Raw genomic sequence first — 7033 nt, forward strand, 5'->3', positions numbered from 1 at the left:
AACACCCACACAAAATAACTGGCTGTGTAACCTTGGGCAAGTTACTTAACCCCAATTGCTTTAAAAATAATAATAATAATACTTGTCTCTTTTTGGTAAATCACTTTCCAATCTCTATCTCACATTGTTCCAATCCCATATCTCCAATACCTCAGGACATTTCACCTCATATATCTCACCATAACTGCACAGTCTAAATGCCCCAAACCCATAAACATCTTGTAAATTATAGTCTAATTGGTCCTATGTTCTTTTTTCACTAATGAGGAAATTGAGGCTCAGACAGTTTGGGTGTCCCAAACTCTAACAATGATCCCATTTCCTGTTCTTGTCCTTTTATACCAAGCTTGGAAGGGGGGCAAAGTAAATAGGAAAGAAAGAAAGAGAAAACAGAAACAAGTTTTTTGTTGCTTTTTTTTTAATCTGAGCAGAATAAAATTGAAGGAGGTTCAGAACAAGCAGGACATTTTTGAAATTCGTGCTGAATTTGTTATATTCAACAGCAGATAGGTAGCATAATAGAGCAAAGGACTTCAAATTTAAGAAGGTGAATTCAAATACAGCCTCAGGCACTAGCTGTGTGATTCTAGGAAAGTCTCCTAAACTTTCTTTGCCTCAGTTCCTCATCTGTAAAATGGATTGATACCCATTTTAAAAGCACTTATTTGGGTTATTGTGGGGATAAAATGAGATTATATTAGTAAAAGGCTTTGAAAACCTTAAAGCATTATACAAATTAAAGCTTTTATTATATATATACATATATTCATATTATTTTTTCTTTTTTATTCATTTTAAACTTAAATACAAAACAAGAAAATCAAAAAAAGCATTTCCATGTATACAGTAGAATATGAGAGGATTCAATATAAGGCAATACATTTATATTTCAAACTGTTTACTTTTTTTTTAACCTATGTAATAAATACTTAATCATTGTTTTCAAAACTATTCAGCTTTTCTGTGCTTCCTTCTAGGCTTTCTTTTGTTCTCTACTGTGCACTTTTTATGTTTTCTCCCTCCCTTCCCACCCCTCCTTAGAGAAGGCTACCTTTACATGTGAATATATATATATATATACATATCTATAAACATGTACATTCTTATATTCTTTTTTTTTTGCTTTTTGGAGGGGCAATTAGGGTTAAGTGACTTGCCCAAGGTCACATAGCTAGTTTTTTTGTGTGTGTGTTAAGTGTCTGAAGCCAAATTTGAACTCAGGTCCTCCTGACTCCAGGGTCAGTGCTCTATTCACTGTGCCACCTAGCCACCCCTCATGTTTTTATATTCTTTTTTAAAATGCAATGTGTATGTAATAAGTCCGTGGTGTCATACAAAATCTTTTTGTGTTCATCTTTGCATATGAAGAAGCTAATATTTGATGATGTTCATTAAGTATAGAATCACAAAAAAACAACAAAAATAAAAATTCATTTTAAAAACTGCTTTCCCCTCCTTCCTTCATCCCCATAAAAGACAAAGTCAATTCACCTCATCATTAAAATTTTAATGGGAAATACAACCCAAGAGAGGACACAAAAACCCATGCAATGAGCAGTGCAATAATGTTTATAACTGCACTAAATGACCTATAAAGCATTATGCAGAGAGTCTATTTTTCAAAAGAAACTGTGAGTATTTGATGGGGGATTTTAAGCAGCTAGTTTAATTGCCATTGCTAGTTGCATGTTTTTAACTTTTTAAATTTTTGCTTAAGTAAAGCAAATACATACCTAAAATGGGACCAAAACAAAACAAAACAGGATTTGACTAGAGCTGTCTCTGGACAGCCTCCCTCCCTCTAGTCTGGATCCTCTGGATTCCTACTTGACCCCAGGTTAAAAAATGAGGTCTGCTGTTGCCAGGTAACAGTGAAGACAGCTGTCCCTGGAGCTTATCACAGCTGTAGGGGAGGGGAGTGGGGAGGGGGGGATGGTGGCCAATTCTTTCCAGGAATGTGAAACCCAAGAAGTTGCAGAATTCTATTTAAAAATGGGGCCCATCTTTTCATTTAGTTGCTATGCAGAATACAAAGAGCCTGATGATCCCCAATATTCCAATTGATTGTTTTATACTAATTCTATTCCAGGCCACTCTATGCAAATACTTTGCTGTTGTCTGAGGACGGGCAGCTGACATAACTTGGATATGTTACACAACTACCTATCAGCTTCTAATGGCCCCCTGAGGCAGAGTGGTGATAGAAATTCTCTTCCTTCCCATCCCATGCTCCCAAAAATGCTGTATGAACTCAAGGTAGGTATTATCTGGTCTTCTGTAAGTGGAAAAAGCCAGGAAAAGTATGTGGCACAATAAGTAACCTAGACCTAGACCTAGGTGCCAATTTCAGAGATGTGCCATGACACCCCCTCCCAATAACAATAGTTTCCATTAAGGTTGACAAAGCACATTACACACATCGGGGTGTGTGGGTGTCCAGGGAGGACTAGCACCTCTAGTGTGAGGGCTTGCTGAACCCTTTGCAGGGCTGCTCATTTAGTTCTGATGTCCACCTTCACCCAAGGTATACTTTAAAGTACTAAAAAATTATAAATTAGTATTAGTTTTTATACTTAGCCTGATCTATAACATATTATAGTTATTCATATACACACATATGTATATCTATCTATACATATCTACATCTAGATAGCTATCTCTCTATACATATAATATATATCTTTCTCATTAAATTATAAGCTCTTTGAGGTTAGAGGTATTTCTCATTTCCCTTATTTACACTCAACTCTCAGAACAATGCTTTGCTAGTGGGGATCCAATAGTTGTTTGTCGTTGATTCACTAAAAATAATTTCCCAAAAGCCTACTTGCAAGGTGAACTTATGGTACAGTGAAAAAGAAAAGAAAATCTAGAAATCCAAGGGTGGTGGAACAATCCTCTCCCTCCCTACACAAATCCCCCATAACAGAAGCCATTAGCATCATGGGTGGACCAAAGCAGGGCACTCCTTGGGCACCACAGATAGGGGTCAAGACCCTTAATTCAAATACCATTAGAACTCAAAGAAAGCCTGAGAGGTCATACAGCAACCCATCTTTATTTTACAGATGAGGACACCAAGACCTGGAGAGGTAAGATAACTCATTCTAGGTCATTACAACACAGCCACCACTTTGACTAACGTCTTCTGAATCAGTGATTACTAGCAGCTCACATTCTGTAGCAGCTTAAGGTTTGCAACATGTTTTCCCCATCATGTTCAAATGAGACGAGTCATTCAAGTATTATTATGCCTCACATTTTTCCCACTATACCATGCTGCCCCTGGAATCCATTCTAACATGCTACTTACTACAGAACTAGGGAGTCAGAGAATGTGGGTTTGAATCCCATTTCTGACCTTTATTTATTCCCTCTGTGATCTTGGACAAATCACCTGATCTTAGTTTCCTCATTTGCAAAGTAAGGGAATTCTAAGGTGTCTTTGAGCTCCAAATATATGATCCTAGAGGATCTCTATAAGCAACCACAGCCTAAATTCAACTATGTTGGGGTAGGAAATAATGTTCCCTTTTATGGCCCAGGAGAGAGTACAGAAAGGCTGGAAAGGAGGAAAGAAAGCAAAGCATGTGACAGTGATTAGTATGGTATAGTAGAAAGATTGTCTGGGAATCTAGGAACTTCAATTCTAGTCCTACTAACACTAACTTGTTACTATGTTGGGGAAGTCACTTCCTAACTATGAGACTGTTTTCTTCTCTATAACATGAATGCTCTGGAGTAGCTGTGTCAAGATATCAAGGGGTCAGGGAGTTCAGGGAGTCCAGGAACCCCAATAACCAGCATCCCTGGAAAGCAGTCTGGAATGAATTCATGCACTCGAGCATTCCCTAAGTCAATTCCCCTGGTAAAGACTTATTTACACTCTACAGCTGGCAAGAGTTCATAGGGAACCTGCCACCTTAGAGGGGTACATTTAAGGTTTATATAGGATAACTTTGGTAAAACGATGCTAATTATGCTAACTAGGTGAGTCAGGGTGGAATTAGGGAGGAGTTAAGGAGTAATCAGTTCTTAAAGGAGCATGCACTTTTAATATCTACTGCTCAGGCATATTGCCCAGAATTCACTGGAAAATAGCCCAAGCTGGGGGGTTGGGGGGGGGGGGTGCTGCATGGAGGTATGATTTGGGTCACTAAGTCAGGTATTGCTCAGGGCTGACCAAACTGCTACCCATCAATGTCATGTTTGACAATATGGATGTTGGGAGTATACATATGTCCCAAGCTAACGAGGGATTCAGGATGTATATAATGAGCTAGGGAGTTACTTATAGATAATCTAGTGAGGGATTCCTAGGTGCAGCTTGTTATTGTACCAAGGGCAGATAAACATTTCTCTGGGGCTTGATCTTGTATGGTTGCTAGGCAGAATACTGGCATGGGGAGAAGGGGCAGAGATAATACTCTGAGGCTGGGGAGATTTGAGGCTAGGGAGAAATGTGATTTTACAAACTGGGGTTTAAGCACAGGCACCCAAGCACCCCATCAGCTGGGCTCTAAGGTCCCTTTCAGCCCTGACATTCCGTGATTCTAGGAGAGTGTAGGCTGTTTTCCACTGCTGGTTATGAAGTATCCGAGCAAGACAAAAGGACAACATAAGCCAATGAAAATTTAGGAGCATTTATTAGCCGGCCGGTGACTGTCTCAAGGATGCAATCCAAGAGAGCAGCCCCTAGCTCAGGGGAGTGGGAACTTTTCTACAGAGCTAAACCAGGGGTTATGTGCCTTTCGGCTTAACAGGTGCAAGCAGTCCTGAAACAGGATATTGCGGTTACAAAGGTTGGGGCAAACAGGGCCCATAGCTGCCCCTCCTCAAGCTAGAAAAACAGGATGTTGGGGCCCTAGACAGGGCCTAGGACTTTCCACAAGAAGATTGCAAGCAGGCTACTTTTTGGTCAAACCAGGTAACTTCAGTTAGAACACAGTACAAAAGGAACAAGGACACATCAGTGAACTCTTCTCTGTTCCAAAATAGATAAGAAATGATAGCTACCACTTATATAGTGCTTCAAGGTTTACAAAGTGCTTTACAAATATTATCTCACTGGGTGGCTAGGTGATGCAGTGAGTAAAGCGCTGGCCCCATAGTCAGGAGAACCTGGGTTCAGATCTGGCCTCAGACACTTAACACACACACACACACACACACACACACACAAAACTAGCCGTGTAACCTTGGGCAAGTTACTTAACCCCAATTGCCCTCCAAAAGGGAAAAAAAAAAAACAAATATTATCTCGTTTTATCCTCACAGCAACCCTGGGAGGTAAGTGTTGTTATTATCATCTTTTTACAAATGAGGAAATAGAAACCTGGAAAGTTTAAGAGACTTGCCCAGGGTCACACAATTTGTGAGTGTCTGAATTTAGATTTGAACTCAGGTCTTCCTGTTCCAAGTCCAGTGCTCTATTCCCTGTGCCACCTAGCTCTCTCAGGAATCAGAAATGACTAAGGTCAGTTACCCAGAGTTAAATAAACACAAAAATATTAATTTCCTGAAAAGAGAACACATTATTTGACAAGAAGTGTTAGGAGAACTGGAATGAAGTTTGACAGAAATTAAATTTATGTGATATGAATATTAAAGTTCACACTATTTTTAAAAATGAAATGAAAGACATATCAGGTGTGTTTCAGTCATAGTTAGTGGGAAAATCCTTAAATGAACAAAGAATACAGGGGATTACAAAGGTCTGATTCGTGATATGCAGGAAACTAGCAAAATACCTAAGCCCGAGAACCATCCCCTAATAGATCAATGGTCAAAATATACGAACAAGCAATTCACAAAAGAATGGCAAAATATTAACAACTGCTCCAAATCATTAACAATAAGAAAAATGCAAATCAAAATGCCTCTGAGGGTCAATGTTGTAGGGGCTGAGGAAAAGTAGGTGCACAAAGAAGCTGTGAATCTCTGAATTGGCACCACCATTCTGGGAAATAATTTGGAATTATGCTAAGAAAGAGACTACAATAACCATAGTATGGGTTTGGAGCCAAAGGACCTGGGTTGAAATACAACCTAAGGTACTACCTATTATGAAATCATGGAGTGGTGGGGCAGCTAGGTGGCTCAGTGAATAGACTGACCCTGGAGTCAGGAGGACTTGAGTTCAAATGTGGTCTCAGACACAACACAAAAACTAGCCCAGTGACCTTGGGCAAGTCACTTAACCCCAATTGCCCTGCCCTCCCCCCTCCAAAAAGCAAAAAAAAAAAAAATGATGGAGTGGGATTCTATGAAAAAGTCTTTTCCAGTTCTAATTCTATGAATTTATTATCTTTTGACCCAGAGATTCTACTGCTGGACATCTACTTCAAAGAGGCAAATCAGAGTTAGAAATAAAGTTCCCATAGATCCCAAAATAACTGTAGTTAACACTTTTTTTTTGTAGAAGCAAGGACTGGAAACAAAATCAATGACCATGGATTAAGGAATATGTAACGGAAAGAAATGTAATGGAATATTAATTAGTGTGCCATAAAAATTATGAATATCAAATAACAACAACCTTCTCTTTCCCATTGAAAAGAGTCAGTGCTGCTTTTTCAATGACAAAAAAATAAAACAAAACCCAACAATACAAAGTGAAATCAATAGACCCAGGAAAATATATACAAAATAGCCACAATGCAAATCCAAGTTTAAAAAAATGAAGAAAAAAAAAAACAATGCTGTGTAATTATAATGACTAAGCTTGGTCTCCAGAAAAGATAGAACATACCTCAGTCCCTTTGTGAAAGTGGGATGATCACAGTTTCTGAATACTACATATACTGCCAATTCAGTTTATGTGATGGTTAGTTTTGCCAAAATGCTTTTGTTTCCCCGTTATCTGTAATGAGGGATGGCACTCAGAGAAGGAGATAGGAGAGAGATTTCTTTGGAAATGAGAGATGTAAAAACAAAAGTAAAAACCTTGCTTTTCCATAGCCACCTAAAGCACACCATTTCAGTCAACTCGTTTTTTATAAATATAGGATACAGGGGGCTGACTCCCGAGAAA

The sequence above is a fragment of the Petaurus breviceps genome, unplaced genomic scaffold (assembly GCF_028583685.1).
Source record: "Petaurus breviceps papuanus isolate PSGF00001 unplaced genomic scaffold, PetGlider_PUasm1.0 37, whole genome shotgun sequence".
In the NCBI taxonomy this organism is placed as follows: domain Eukaryota; kingdom Metazoa; phylum Chordata; class Mammalia; order Diprotodontia; family Petauridae; genus Petaurus; species Petaurus breviceps.